General features: G+C 39.3%; 1 protein-coding gene across 4 annotated transcripts in view; it reads left to right on the top strand.

Annotated features, from left to right (window-relative positions):
* The window catches only part of LYPD6B (LY6/PLAUR domain containing 6B), a 228,572-nt gene that overhangs the window by 97,346 nt on the left and 116,220 nt on the right, over window positions 1-15,006 (top strand). The gene's annotated exons all lie outside the window — the stretch shown is intronic.

Consider the following 15,006-nt stretch of genomic DNA (forward strand, 5'->3'; position numbering starts at 1 on the left):
TGATATGTAACCCTCGTTACAGCACCTTGGCACCCAGCCCACAGACACCAGCAGCTAGAGCCCTGATTTCATCGTGAAAGGAGTTAGAAGAATTTGAAGAAGGTCATGGCCATCAATCTGTTATCACTCTGCTAGATAGAATCTCTTTAAGGAGGAGCGTGAAACATATTTTAAAACATCCGATGAAGGCCCCCAAATGACGATGTTCATCTTACTGGTTTCTAATGAAACTGCTCAGTCTCTGAAACAGAGCTCACAAGGCCTGCCCCACAGAATTTGAGAAAACGCCTTCACGTTACATTGTCCCAGCTAGAGTCAGCATACACAGTCACTGTGTACAGTGAGGTGGGTTGTTATTGTTCAGTTGCCAAGTCATGTCCGACTGTTTGTGACCCTGTGGACTGCAGCACGCCAGGCTTCCCTGTCCCTCACCATTTCCCAGATTTTGCCCAAGTTCATGCCCATTGAATCAGTGATGCCATTCAACCATCTCATCCTCTGTTGCCTTCCTCCTCTTCTGAGAAGGTACAGGAAAGCAAAAAACATTTTTTCAGTCCTTAGGTTTCATTGACTTTGCATTCTTGTGAGTCGGACAGTAGTCAATCCTATTGCAGAGGGAAAAATATGGAGCCTGAAGTTCAGTGCTCTGCTCAAGGCTGTTTGTGATGGGAGAGCAGGATAGAGGCTGGAGGAGGCTTGATCTCCTAGGATCCTCCTCTCTTGTCACCAGGTGTAGCCATGAATCTGAGTATTATGCCCTTTGTTTTTCTTCTAAGGGTATTTCAGAGAAGAAATAGGATTTGAATCCTCCAACATGGGATTTAGTTTTGTGAAATTTTATCGAATGTTTACGTGTGTGTTCAGGCGTGTCTGACTCTTTGTGACCCCATGGACTATAGCCCATCAGGCTCCTCTGTGGAATTTTCCAGGCAGGAATGCTGGAATGTTGTTGCTTTTTTCTCCCCCAGAGGATCTTCCCAACCCAGGGATCAAACTCACGTCTCCTGCATTAGCAGGCGGATTCTTTAACTCTGCTCCACCTATGAATGTTTAGGCGAATGCATATTTGTTCTTACATAATTAAAATTCATGTTCAAATCTGTTTTGCTTACTATTGTTTGCTACTACAAAATCTTAATTATAATAATATATCATGGTAACATCATAATCCATCAAGTTCATTTATCATAATTCAACTGTTGCATTACTATTAGACATCTAAGGTTGTTTCCAAAATTTCCTCTGCTGTAGATGAAAATGTAATCAACTTTGTCATGGATATAGCTTTCCCCCCCCCTAAATTCCTGTTTTTCTTAAGCTGAAATTTTTACTATGAACTTAGAAGGTCAAGGCCAGTTTTACAGTTTATTTGATTATTTTCCTAATAGATGGTGAGTGCTTTTCTCATAGATGATGTGATTTTTTTTTTAATCTTAATTTTTGAGAGTCTAATCTTCACCTAGAGGTTCATATAGTACTGATTTGTCTGACCAGATTTAATGATTGTATCAGTAATGATCCCAGCAGGACACACAAAATTCACCTCATTGGTTCAAATGAAGAGAATTAAGTGAAGGGCGGCTCATGAAAGTGTGTGTGAGGTGAGAGAACCAACAAGAAACTACAGCAGTGGGAAACCGTGGCCAGCCCTGGACTGAAAGTGTTTCGTGAGCACTTAGAGCTGCAGTGGAAGAAGCGAACGTCTGCTGGGTCTCTGGAGGGATGCAGTTTCCAGCAGCGGTGATGAGCGTGTGGGGAGTGGAACGAAGCACCCCAGCTTCCCTCACCTCCCTTGCTCTCATCTCCTACCAGGGCTTCCATTGGCCCAACCACCCAGAAGTCAGATGATGCAGGAACCGGGGTGATTCAGTTTACAGGGGTTGCCCTCCCAGGCCACAGAGCAGTGTAGACAGTAGATCTCAGGCTAGTGGAGGCAAAGATGCAGATGACGAAAACCTAACACAATGCTGGGAACTTTCTCTCAGTGGCACTACAGGGCCTATTTTGTAGAATCTCAAGTTTGGATTATGTTTCATATCTCTCTAAACTATCGTCTTATGGAGAACAGTATGGAGGTTCCTTAAAAAACTAAAAATAGAACTACCAACTGGGACCCAGCAATGCCACTACCAGGCATATACCCAGAGAAAACCATAGTCCAAAGCATGTACCCCCAGTGTTCATTACAACACTATTTACAATAGCCAGGGGATGGAAGCAACCTAAATGTCCATCAGCAGAGGAATGGATAAAGAAGATGTGATGCGTATATACAGTGGAATATTAGCCACAAGAAAGAATGAAATTGGGTCATTTGTAGAGATGTGGATGGATCTGGAGACTGTCATACAGGGTGAAGTAAGTCAGAAAGAGAAAAACAAATATTGTATTTTAACACATATATGTGGAATCCAGAAAAATGCTATGAGCCACCAGGAAAGCCCAGAAAAATGGTACAGATGAACCTATTTCCAAGGAAGGAGTAGAGACGCAGATATCAAGAACAAACCAATGGGCTGAAGGGAAGGGGAGGTTGGGATTGATATATATACACTACTATGTATAAAAAACTAACTAATGAGAACCTGCTATATAGCACAGGGAACCCAATGTTCTGTGGTGAGATAAACGGGAAGGAAATCCAAAAAAGAGGGGCCATATGTTTACATAGAGCCGATTGACTTTGCTAGAGAGTGAATGGTAGAAACAGACTCAACATTGTAAAGAAACCATATTCCAATAAAAATTAATCAAAAAAATAAACCATAGTCTCTGAGAAAGCTCTTAAATGCTTCATTTTCTTTTTTTATGAAAACCAAGACACAGTGAGAGGGCATGGGGCCTCAGAAAGGGCACCCAGCACTTGTGGGGACAAGTCACATCTCTGCTGGCCTCTGTGTTTGCTCCCTGGCAATCTTTGTTATTATCTTATGTCAACTCTGATTTTATCCTATATCCTAGCTGCTCCACATCTCCTTCAGCACCTGACCTCACCTCTCATGGTTCTGATCCAAGCATGTTCTTAGTTTCAAGGACACATTAAGGGCAGATGATTTGTAAGAACTTGGTCACAGCATTCCACAGGGCATTTCTTACATTGGAAGGTGAGTCTGAGCCTTTGTAGACCTTGGGGGTTTGTGATTCTTCCATAAGAATTTAAAAATGTGGCTTCACTTTGGATGGCAGTAAAAATTTAGACATAATTCTATATTTTTGGATCTTATAACTAAGCCCTGTGACATGATTTTTGTGTCTCTGCCTGCCTTTAGGTTTTTGGTTTGTGTTCAAATTAGCGTCAGGTCAAACCAAAATAAATGTAGAGTGCTCCTAAGAAAAGTCAGAGTTGAATTAATCTGATGCCAAAGTACTATTTATAAAGACCAAATGCTGACAGAGCAGGTTGATGAAGAAAGGTTTCACAGTCGTTCCAGTGGGGAAGGTGGTGGGAGAATACAGTCATTGCATTGAATGTGGAGGTAAATGCTTGCTGAGCTCGAAAGGGCCCCATGCTACAGCTCTCTGACCAGCACCATGTAAGTCTTCATTTGGGCAGCAGCGTGGTTTCAGCAGAGCATCATACAGTATGTTTTATTCATACTATTTGGAATGCTATTGGTTTTATTTATGTACTTAGAAATTTTTATTGAAGTATAGTTGATTTGCAATGTTGCATTAGTTTCTGGTGTGTATATAAATATATGAATTCCTCTGCTGTAAATAGACTACACACTATATATAGTATATAGAATATATACTATATATACTATCACACACACATACAATTTTTTTTCAGCTTCTTTTCCTTTATAGTTTATTGCAACACACTGAATATAGTTCCTTGTGGTACACAGTAGGTCCCTGTTGTTTGTCTTTTTTATGTAGTTTGTATCTGTTAATGCTGAACTTCTAATTTATCCCTGCCTCCTCTTGCCCTTTCCTCTTTGGTAACCATAAGTATTTTCTATGTCTCTGAGTCTATTTCCAGTCTATTTCCATTTGGTAAATAAGTTCATTTGTATCAGTTTTTTTAGATTCTGCATATAAGTGATATCATATGATACTTATCTTTGTATACTTAATATGATAATCTCTAAGTCCATCCATTTTGCTACAAATGATATTATTTCATTATTTTTTATGGATGAGTAATAGTCCAGTGTGTGTGTGTGTGTGTGTGCGTGTGTGTGTGTGTGTGTATCCACCACATCTTCTTTATTCCTCTGTTGACAGGCATTTATTATCGGTAGCTTCCGTATCTTGGCTATTGTAAACAGTGCTTGGGTGCTAATGGTTTTGTAGTTGGGTTGTATTCATTTCTACATGTGCTTTGGTTTGTATTGGTTAAAGGTGATACATCTAAAGATTTCGTCCTTGGTTTTATTTTGGTTGTTTTCTAAAAAACACACTAAAAACAATAGTCAACCCTGGGAGATTTGAGGACATATTTTTCTTTTAAAATATCTGTATATAATTCAAGTTGGACAGTTACTGAGTGGAGTAAATTAAGAGGCTGGTAATCTCAGCCTCTGTGCACTGGATAAGGGAGAGAGGAAGGAAGGAATTTTGCAATCATCTCTTTTAACTCTGTGAGGACTTTATGAATCTTCACCCCAAGAATTCATGAGGTTTTGGTTTATTTAAGAGCTCATATTTAGAAGATACATCAGCCAACGGGATCCCTCTGGCTCATTTGCTTTGTGCTTTTTCAGTTTGGGTCTCTTTTATATGGAATTCAAGGGCCGTTCTTCATGTTTCTGCCATAACCAAGTATATAGCATGATGAAATCTTGTAAATATTTGCTGACAGATTTATTAAAATATTACTTTCATTGGTTGAAAATATTAAAGATGTCTCTTAAATTCCTCACTGTGCTGCTCCTTCAATAATGTAGATTTTGAATGCAGTACTCCTTGGGGTTACCAATACATAGTCCTCTTTGGGGCTGGAAGAAATACTTTGTAAGTATCAGTGACAGTATTTTCACTGGGCATTGTCTTCTCGTTGTGCATAGTAGATAGTTAACAACACTCAGGGCGACTACAGGCAAGTTGGAAAATCAGGAAATAGTGTGTTTGATATTAAGTTCACAGGTCTGTCCTTTAGGCAGGGGTTACAAAACAGGTTATGTGCTCTGTGATGACCTAGAGGGGTGGAATAGAGGAGGGAGGCTCAAGAGGAAGGGGATATACATATAATTATGGCTGATTCATGTTGTTGTATGGCAGAAACAAATATAACATTGTAAAGCAATTTTCCTCCGATTCAAAACTGGGAAAAAAAAAAGAGCAAACTAAAAAAGCCCCACATTATGTAACTGAGGGGTCATATGATCCCATGGGCAGGTGTGCATGCTGGAGTAGCCTGCTAGTCTCAGCTAGGCAACACCTTTTGTTCTTAGCAGCTCTCTAGAATAGAATCGGAGAAGGCAATGGCACCCCACTCCAGTACTCTTGCCTGGAAAATCCCATGGATGGAGGAGCCTGGTAGGCTGCAGTCCATGGGGTTGCTAAGAGTCAGACACAACTGAGCGACTTCACTTTCACACATTGGAGGAGGAAATGGCAACCCACTCCAGTGTTCTTGCCTGGAGAATCCCAGGGACGGGGGAGCCTGGTGGGCTGCCGTCTATGGGATCACACAGAGTCGAACACAACTGAAGTGACTTAGCAGCGGCAGCAGCAGGGTAGAATCACTTCTCATGCTTCTAAAGTTATGGTAACAGGGCTGTTATTAACTATTGTCACCACTCACTAATTCTTCAAATGGACTTCATCAGAGGGAGAGATAATCTGAATAATAGATAGTTTATAAATAATTTGGAGCTGGCATTGAAATGAGTCCTGCAGTTTCTTCCTTGTCTATTGACCTTTCTACTGTTTGCTTTAGGATTAAGTAAAAGGGAACCTGCATTCCACAGGTTAGCATTCCACTTACAGTGCTGCTCCTCTGAAACTCTATTCCCACCCCCTTCTCCCTCTTTAAGTCCCGTTGCCCAGGTTGTCATGAAACATGATAAAGAAATGACCACAAGAAGTTTCTTTAGGTTGTTTTCCTGAGTGCTGACCCTAATAGTGAAGAAGACCTCAACTAAATAACCAGGTTGCAAGGAAGTTTTTGAAGAAAGAAGGTATTGGCTATGATTTTTATTTTCCCATCAGGAACATTGATGGGGGTGGATTAGGTCAGACTGCATCTAACAGAAATATTCCAGGAGGAAATTGGGCTTTCCCAGTTGAATGTAAACTTTTCTCTTCTCAATACCTCTTGATTGGCAAAACCCAGAAACTCAAACACATCCTTGCCTACCAGTCCTTGCAGTAACTTTACAAATCACTCATCTCTAAGCCTGTTTGCTATAGTCAAACAATGCCCAGCCCCTACCAAGCCCTCCCCAAACATAGCCACACCCAGCCTGCAGGTCAGGGTAAGTAGATTATTTTGGAGACTGCTGAAAGTTTGGCAGCCCAGCCTTTCTGCCTTTCCTTCTCCTCCAGGCGTTTTCTTTGCTCAGGGCTCTTCCTCTGCTCTCAGGGAGCCCACCCAGTTCTGACAGTTCTGTTCTGTCAGGAAATGCATCAGATCTGCTGGGCTCACCCCCCAACCCTTCCGGCCTAGATTACAACTAGGGAGAGCATGTCTGGGGTGTGAGGGGACGTTCAGGTGGATTAAGGCCATGCTCCTTCCCCCCACTGAGAGTGGAGTTAATCAGTATCATAACCTCTCTTCCAAATGACAGAGCACCTTAGTGTATTGTAACTCACCAGCCCCTCTTTTTTTCTGCGGTATAATTGACATGTAACACTATACTGGGGCTTCCCAGCTGACGCTTGTGATGGAGAATCCACCTGCCAATGCAGGAGACGTTAGAGATGCAGGTTCGATCCCTGGGTTGGGACGGTCCCTTGGAGTAGGACATGGCAACCCACTCCAGTATGGGCTTCCCTGGTGGTTAAATTGTAAAGAACCTGCCTGCAATGCAGCAGACCTGGGTTCGATCCCTGGGTATAGAAGATTCCCTGGAGTAGGAAATGGCTACCCACTCCAGTATTCCTGCCTGGAGAATTCCATGGACAGAGGAGCCTGGTGGGCTACAGTCCGTGGGGTTGCAGAGAGTCAAACATGACTGAGCAACTAACCCTTTCACACTTTGTATTAGCTTCAAGTGTACAACATAATGATTGGATATTTGTATGTGTTATGAAATAATCACACAGTAAGTCTAGTTGATATCTTTCCCTATACATAGTTACAATGTTTTCTCCTTGTGATGAGAACTTCTAAGAATTACTTTCTCAGCAACTTACAGATATGCAATATGGTATTGTTAAGTGTAGTCACCATGTTGTAAATTACATTCCCAGGACTTATTTGTTTTATAACTGGAAGTTTGTAGCTTTTGACCTCTTTCGTCTAATACCACCACCCTCACACCGTCTCTGGTAACCAGCAGTCTGTTCTATCAGTGAGTATCAGTCTCATCCCCTAACATAGTGTTACCTTGTGATCCAGCAATCCCATTTCTGGGCATGTATCTGGGAAAAGATGAAAGGTCTGATTTCAAAAGATACATGTACCCTAATGTTCATAGCAGCTCGATCTACGGTAGCCCAGACATGGAAGCGACATAAATGTCCATCAACAGATGAGTGGATAAAAACATGATATGTGTATCTGTGTGTGTGTAAATAATGGAATATTATTCAGCTATAAAAGAATGAAATATTGCCATTTGCAGCAACATGAATGGATCTAGAGATTATTATATTAAGTGATACAAGTCAGAAAAGACAAATACCATATGATATCATTTATTTGTGGAATCTAAAATATACAAATAACTTATTTACAAGACAGAAACAGACTCACAGACATAAAAACAAAATTATGGTTACCAAGTTAAGTGAAGTCACTCAGTCCTGTCTGACTCTTTGTGACCCCGTGGACTGTAGCCTACCCGGCTCCTCCATCCATGGGATTCTCCAGGCAAGAATACTGGAGTGGGTTGCCATTTCCTTCTCCAGGGGATCTTCCTGACCCAGGGATCAAACCTGGGTCTCCTGCATTGCAAGCTGACACCTTAACTTCTGAGCCAAAAAGTTACCTATATATATACACCAAGTTTTCTGTTCACCATTTCTTGCATTTCAACATTTCTTTGGGTTCATTTTCTTCTCTTCTAAAGTATATCTTTTAAACATTTATTTAGTGACGTTGTGTTGATAATAAAGGTTCAGGTTTTTTTTAGAGTAAAATGTTTTTCATTCTTAAAAAATAGCTTCACTGGGACTTCTAGTTATTTCCTCCTAGCACTTGGAAGATAACTTCTATCTTCTGCTTCTGTCTTCTGACTTCAATTGTCACTGGTTAGAGATCTGCTTTGAGTCTAATTGTTGAAATTTTTTGTGGCTGCTTTTTGTAATATTATTATTGTCTTTGGCATTCTGTAGTATTACTCCAATTATCTAAATGGGGAGTATTTTTTAATTCATATCTTATTATGTGAATTATTTTATATATAGAATTATTCTGTGTCTAAGAATGTAAAACACTGGTAATAGAGGGTATAATTCTGTTGTTTGCAGGCTTCCATGGTGGCTCAGAAGGTAAAGAATCTGCCTGCAATGCAGGAGACCGGGTTCCATCCCTGGGTTGCGAAGATCCCTTAGAGAAGGGACTGGCTACCCACTCCAGTATTCTTGCCGGGAGAATTCCATGGACAGTCCATGGGATCACATGGAGTCGGACACGACTGAGTGACTAACACTTTCACTGTCTGTTGTTAATTGTTTCTAGCCACTCTGATTTATGTTGCTTCATGTTTTGAGGAATATTTTTTTTCTGAGAGTTTGTGTTTGATTTAATTTACAGCAGTAGTAAGGGCTTAAGTTGAGAGCTTTCCTCCAGAGAAAATGTGCGTTTCTTGTGTCCTGGAACTTGGGGGGCAGGACGGGCCTGGGACTACGTAAGCTACTTTCTTGGGTCCCAGCTGAATGCACAAGCCGGAGACCCAGCTGCCCCAGCATCTGAGGCCAGAGACTGCATAGCATCTGCTCCCAGAGTGATCTTGACTAATGTATGTGGCTTGCCACTTACGATTTTGAATTTGCCTTAAACTTCTTCCCTGTTCCTTCCTCCCTTCCCTTGCTTTCCATTTTCTTTCCACTCCTTTTAAATATTTTCTTTACTTTCCTTGATGGTCAGAAATGCTTTATAAAGTTTGCTTTTCTATTTATCCTAGGACCTTGTAATATTGTAACAGGAGGACCTCTCAGAATATGGGATACAAGTAGAAAATCTGACTAATCTGGCGATAGGATGCCCCAGTTCCTTGATGCCTCTTGGTTATAGCTAATGTGTGTATAAGTGTAGGCTGACCCATGGAACTACTTTTGGCTTCTTAGGTATAACGGTGTGCTAATCACCTAGTGTTTCACACACTAACTAACTTATGATCTTTTTTTACTGCACTGGTTACTCTGAGGTTGTTGGTTAGAAGTGTGTCTTCAAAATACAATACTACATAGGCAAATGAGTATTTTTTAAGGAAAAAATAGAATAATATATTTGGGGTTTTAATTTCTTTAAGAGGTACATTTTCATGTAATATATGCATTCAACTGATTTATTTATTTAAAAGAAAAGGACATAACCCATTTTTCAAGTTGCTCTTTCCACATGAATATGGTATTACTAGCATTTGCTTCTTGAAAATCAGGTTTGTATCTTATTTTTCTTTTTAAATTTTTATTTTTTATTGAAGTTTAGTTGATTTACAATGTTGTGTGTCTGGTATACAGCAAAGTGATATATATATATATTTATATACACACATGTATCTATATGTACAATCTGACATATATGTATTCAGATATTTATATTTTTTGATTCTTTTCCATTATAGATTTTATAAGATATTGAATAAAGTTCCCCATGCTATACAGTAGGATATTTTGTGTCTTACAAGATCCTAATTAATTTAAAGCTCATAATTTATCCCTCCCTGCTCTTTCCCCTTTGGTAACAAGTTTGTTTTCTGTGTCTGTGAGTCTGTTTGTGTTTTGTAAATAAGTTTATTTGTGTTACTTTTTTTTAGATTTCACATATAAGTGATATGATATTTATCTTTCTCTGATTTCAGTTAGTATGATAATCTCTAGGTTCATTCATGCTGCTGCAAATGGCATTATTTTTTATAGCTAAATATTATTCCATTGTGTGTGTTTGTATGTATGTGTGTCAATGTATGGATATACACAGACATATCACATCTTCTTTATCCATTCATCTGTCAATGGATGCTTAGGTTGCTTCCATATCTGAACTATTGTAAATAGTGCTACTCTGAACATTGTACCTTTTTGAATTAGCTTTCTCTAGATATATGCCCAGGAGTGGGATTGCTGGATCATAGAGCAATGCTATTTTTGGATTTTTGAGAAACCTCCATATTGTTTTCCATAGTGGCTACACCAGCTTATATTCCCACCAACAGTAGAGGAAGTTTCCCTTTTCTCCACACCCTCTCCAGCATTTATTATTTGCAGACTCTTTAATGATGACCATTCTGACTAATGGGAGGTGATACCTTAGTGTAGTTCTGATTTTCATTTCTCTGATAATTAGCAATGTTAAGCATGTTTGAATGTGCCTATTGGCTATCTGAATGTCTTCTTTGGAGAAATGTCTATTTAGATCTTTTGCTCATTTTTGATTGATTTTTTTCATTGAGTTTTATGGGCTGTATATTTCAGATATTAACCCCCTTTTTTGGTAGCATTACCTGCAAATATTTTCTCCCATTCTGTAGGTTATCTTTATGTTAATGGTTTCTTTGCTGTGCAAACACTTATAAGTTTGTTTAGGTTCCATTTGTTTATTTTTGCTTTTATTTCTTTTGCCTTGGGAGTCTGACTATTAAAATATTGCTACAGTTTGTTAAAGAATATTTCATCTACATTCTCTTCTAGGAGTTTATGGTGTTATTTCTTAAGTATTTAAGCCAGTTTGAATTTATTTTTGTATATGCTGTGAGGGAGTGCTGTAACTTCATTGATTTACATGTGACTGTCCAGCTTTCCTAGTACCACTTACTGAAGAGAGTATCTTTTCTTTGTTGTATATTCTTGCCTCCTCTGTTGAAGATTAATTGACTGTAAGTGTGTGGGTTTATTTTTGGACTCTATTCTGTTTCATTAATCTGTATGTTTATTTTTGTGCCAATACCACACTGTTTTGATTACTGTAGCCTTGTAGTGTTATCTGAAGGCCAGAAGAGTTATGACTCCAGCTCTGTTCTTTTTCCTCAGGGCTGCTTTGACAATTCTGAGTCTTTTGTGGTTCCATATAAAATTTAAGATTATTTATTCTAGCTCTGTGAAAAATGTTATGGGTAATTTGACAGGGATTGTATTAAATCTGTAGATTGCTTTCAATAATATGGCCATTTTAGCAGTAAATTTTTCCAATACAAGAGCATGGTATATCTTTACATTTCTTTGAATCATCTTCAGTTTCTCTTATCAGTGTTTTATATTTCTCAGCACATAAGTCTTTCACCTCCTTGGTTGGGCTTATTGCTGGGTGTTTTTAAATGTGATTTTAAAAAAGATTTTTTTTAACATCCTCATTCTGATATTTCATTGTTATTGTAAAGGAGTGGAACAGATTTTTGAATGTTAATCTTGTATCCTGCTTCCTTGATGAATTTATTTATCAGTTCTAGAAGTTGTCGTGTGAAGTCTTTAGGATTTTCCGTATATAGCATCATGTTATCTGCATATAATGACAATTTTACCTCTCCCTTCCAGTTGGGGTATCTTTTATTTCTTTTTCTTATCTGATTGCTGTAGCTAGGACTCCCAGTACTGTGCTGAATAGAAACAGTGAGAGTGGGCATCCTTGTCTTGTTCCACATTTTAGTGGAGGGCTTTCAGCTTTTCACAGTTAAGTATTATGTTGGCTGTGAATTTGTCATAAATAACTTTTATTATGTTGAGACATGTTCCCATTATACCCGCTTTGGTAAGAGTTTTTATCATGAATGGGTATTAAATTTTATTCAGATGCTTTCTCTGAATCTGTTGAGATGGTAATGTGATTTTTGTTTTTCTTTTGTTGACATGGTATATCACATTGATTTGAATATGTTGAGCCATCCTTGTGACTGTAGGATGAATCTGAGTATGGTGTATAATTTTTTTTTAATGTGTTGTTGCATTTGGTTTCCTAATATTTTGTTGAGGATTTTTGCATCTATATTCATCAAGGATGTTGGTCTCTAATTTTCTGTTTTTGGTAGCGTCTTTGTCTGGTGGAGGAACCTGGTAGGCTACAGTTCATGGGGTCACACAGAGTCAGACACGACTGAGTGACTTCACTTTGTCTGGTTTTGGTATAAGGGTAATGGTGGCTTCATAGAATGACATTCAGAGTGTTCCCTTCTCTTCAGTCTTTTGGAAGATTTTGAGAAAGATAGATGTAAATTCCTCTTTGTACACTTGGTAGAATTCCTCAGTGAAGCCATATGGTCCTGGACTTTTGTCTGCAGGAAGTTTTTTTTTTTTTTTGTACCTGGTTATTTAGTGATCTTTCTTGCAACTTAGGTTGTGTGACATCTTTTCCTAGTGTTCAGTAGGTATTCCATGACAGCTGTTTAATATGTAGAGGTATTTTTCATGTATTTGTGGGGAGGAAGTGCACTCCATTTCTTATATTCTCTTATCTTGATCTCCCAGACAGCTTATTTTTCTTTTTGTATCTGGCTACACTTCAGTTCAGTTCAGTCACTCAGTCGTATCCTACTCTTTGCGACTCCATGAAACGCAGCACACCAGGCCTCCTTATTCATCACCAACTGCCGGAGTCTACCCAAACCCATGTCCATTGAGTCAGTGATGCCATCCAGCCATCTCATCCTCTGTCATCCCCTTCTCCTCCTGTCCCCAATCCCTCCCAGCATCAGGGTCTTTTCCAATGAGTCAACTCTTCGTATCAGGTGGCCAAAGTATTGGAGTTTCAGCTTCAGCATCACTCCTTCCAATGAACACCCAGGACTGATCTCCTTTAGGATGGACTGGTTGGATCTTCTTGCAGTCCAAGGGACTCTCAAGAGTCTTCTCCAACACCATATTGCAAAAGCATCAATTCTTCAGTGCTCAGCTGTCTTTATAGTCCAACTCTCACATCCATACATGACTACTAGAAAAACCATAGCCTCGACTAGACAGACATCTGTTGGCAAAATAATGTCTCTGCTTTTTAATATACTGTCTAGGTTGGTCATAACTTTCCTTCCAAGAAGTAAGCGTCTTTTAATTTCATGGCTGCAATCATCATCTGCAGTGATTTTGGAGCCTCCCCCAAAATAAAGTCAGCCACTGTTTCCACTGTTTCCCCATCTATTTGCCATGAAGTGATGGGACCAGATGCCATGATCTTAATTTTCTGAATGAGCTTTAAGCCAACTTTTTCACTCTCCTCTTTCACTTTCATCAAGAGGCTCTTTAGTTCTTCTTCACTTTCTGCCATAAGGATGGTGTCATCTGAATATCTGAGGTTATTGATATTTCTCCCAGCAACCTGGCTATACTTACCATGTGATAATTTTCTGGAATTGAATTGCATTTTTCCAGGTAGCTTGACAGAGATCTGGGTAACTGTGACATTTTAGGGACGTACCTTCAAATAGCATTTGAAATCTCCTGATAGATAAGTCTTAATTAGCAGAGCAAGTTGTTTGGTTCACCTTATAGATCCAAATCATGGACTTTAGAGATATTTTCTGAAAACAGATTCCTTATCTTGGTTCTCATCATTGGTACCACTTCTCCCTTTCTGTTATTGATGAACAGCTGCTGTAATTGCATGAGCATCCCAGGGTGGAGAGTGGAGGATATAAATGGCTTTTATTTGTTGTTAAGGCAGTTTTGGGACTTCCCTGGCAGTCCAGTGGTTAAGACTTTACCTTCCAATGCAGGAGGTGCAGGTTGGATTCCTGGTTGGAGAGCTAAGATCCCACATGCTTTGTGACCAAAAACCAAGACATAAAACAGAAGCAATATTGTAACAAATTCAATGAAGACTTAAAAATGGTACACATAAAAAAAATCTTTTAAAAGAAATCAAGGCAGTCTTTAGTGTTCTTGTCTCTTCTCGGTAGAGACCATTGAAAGAAATGTGTAAGGTACTCTGTTTCAAATGAACAATGGTAAGAGAATCTTTGCATGTGAAACAGTTCCTAAATTTTGTCTTTTCAAAATGTCAGAATTTCAATTACAGAGACATTTGTACTAACAAAATAGCAAAAAGATGTGTTGTAGAAAGTTAAGGATCTGCTCATTGCTCAGATGCTATGGACATGCCGCATCACTTGCCTTTTTTTTTTTTTTTTCTTGAAACGGCTTGACTTTTAATGCCTAGTTTTCTAATGCCCTTGATTGTACTCCAGAAGAAAACCTGGTGAAAATTATATAGGCCACCTGCCTGAACTTCACAAATGAGAGGAAGGGAGAACTCACAGGGGAGAAACCCTTTGCCTTTGAATAGCAAAGGGCATCTGCAATTTTGAGGTCTACTGCATGCTTTCAACATATAGGGGATACCCTTCAAATACATGGAAGCCTCTGCTAGTTATATACTGGGGACATGCAAGACAAGAATAACCAAAATCCATATGTTTAGGAAGGTTCTTTAAATTGATCTCTTCTAGACTTCTAAGGGACTTCCCTGGTGGCTCAGATGGTAAAGAGTCCACCTGCAATGCGGGAGACCTGGGTTTGATCCCTGGGCTAGGAAGATCCCCTGGAGGAGGGCATAGCAACCCACTCCAGTATTCTTGCCTGGGAAATTCCCATGGACAGAGGAACCTGGCAGGCTACAGTCCATAGAGTCACAAAGAGTGAGACACTACTGAGTGACTAAGCACAAGACTTCTAAGACACTAACAAAAAAAGAAAAATCTAAGAGTTACAGCATGTGAAATTACTTCAGAGCACGAATAATTTTCT

Source organism: Muntiacus reevesi, chromosome 3 (genome assembly GCF_963930625.1).
Source record: "Muntiacus reevesi chromosome 3, mMunRee1.1, whole genome shotgun sequence".
Classification (NCBI taxonomy): domain Eukaryota; kingdom Metazoa; phylum Chordata; class Mammalia; order Artiodactyla; family Cervidae; genus Muntiacus; species Muntiacus reevesi.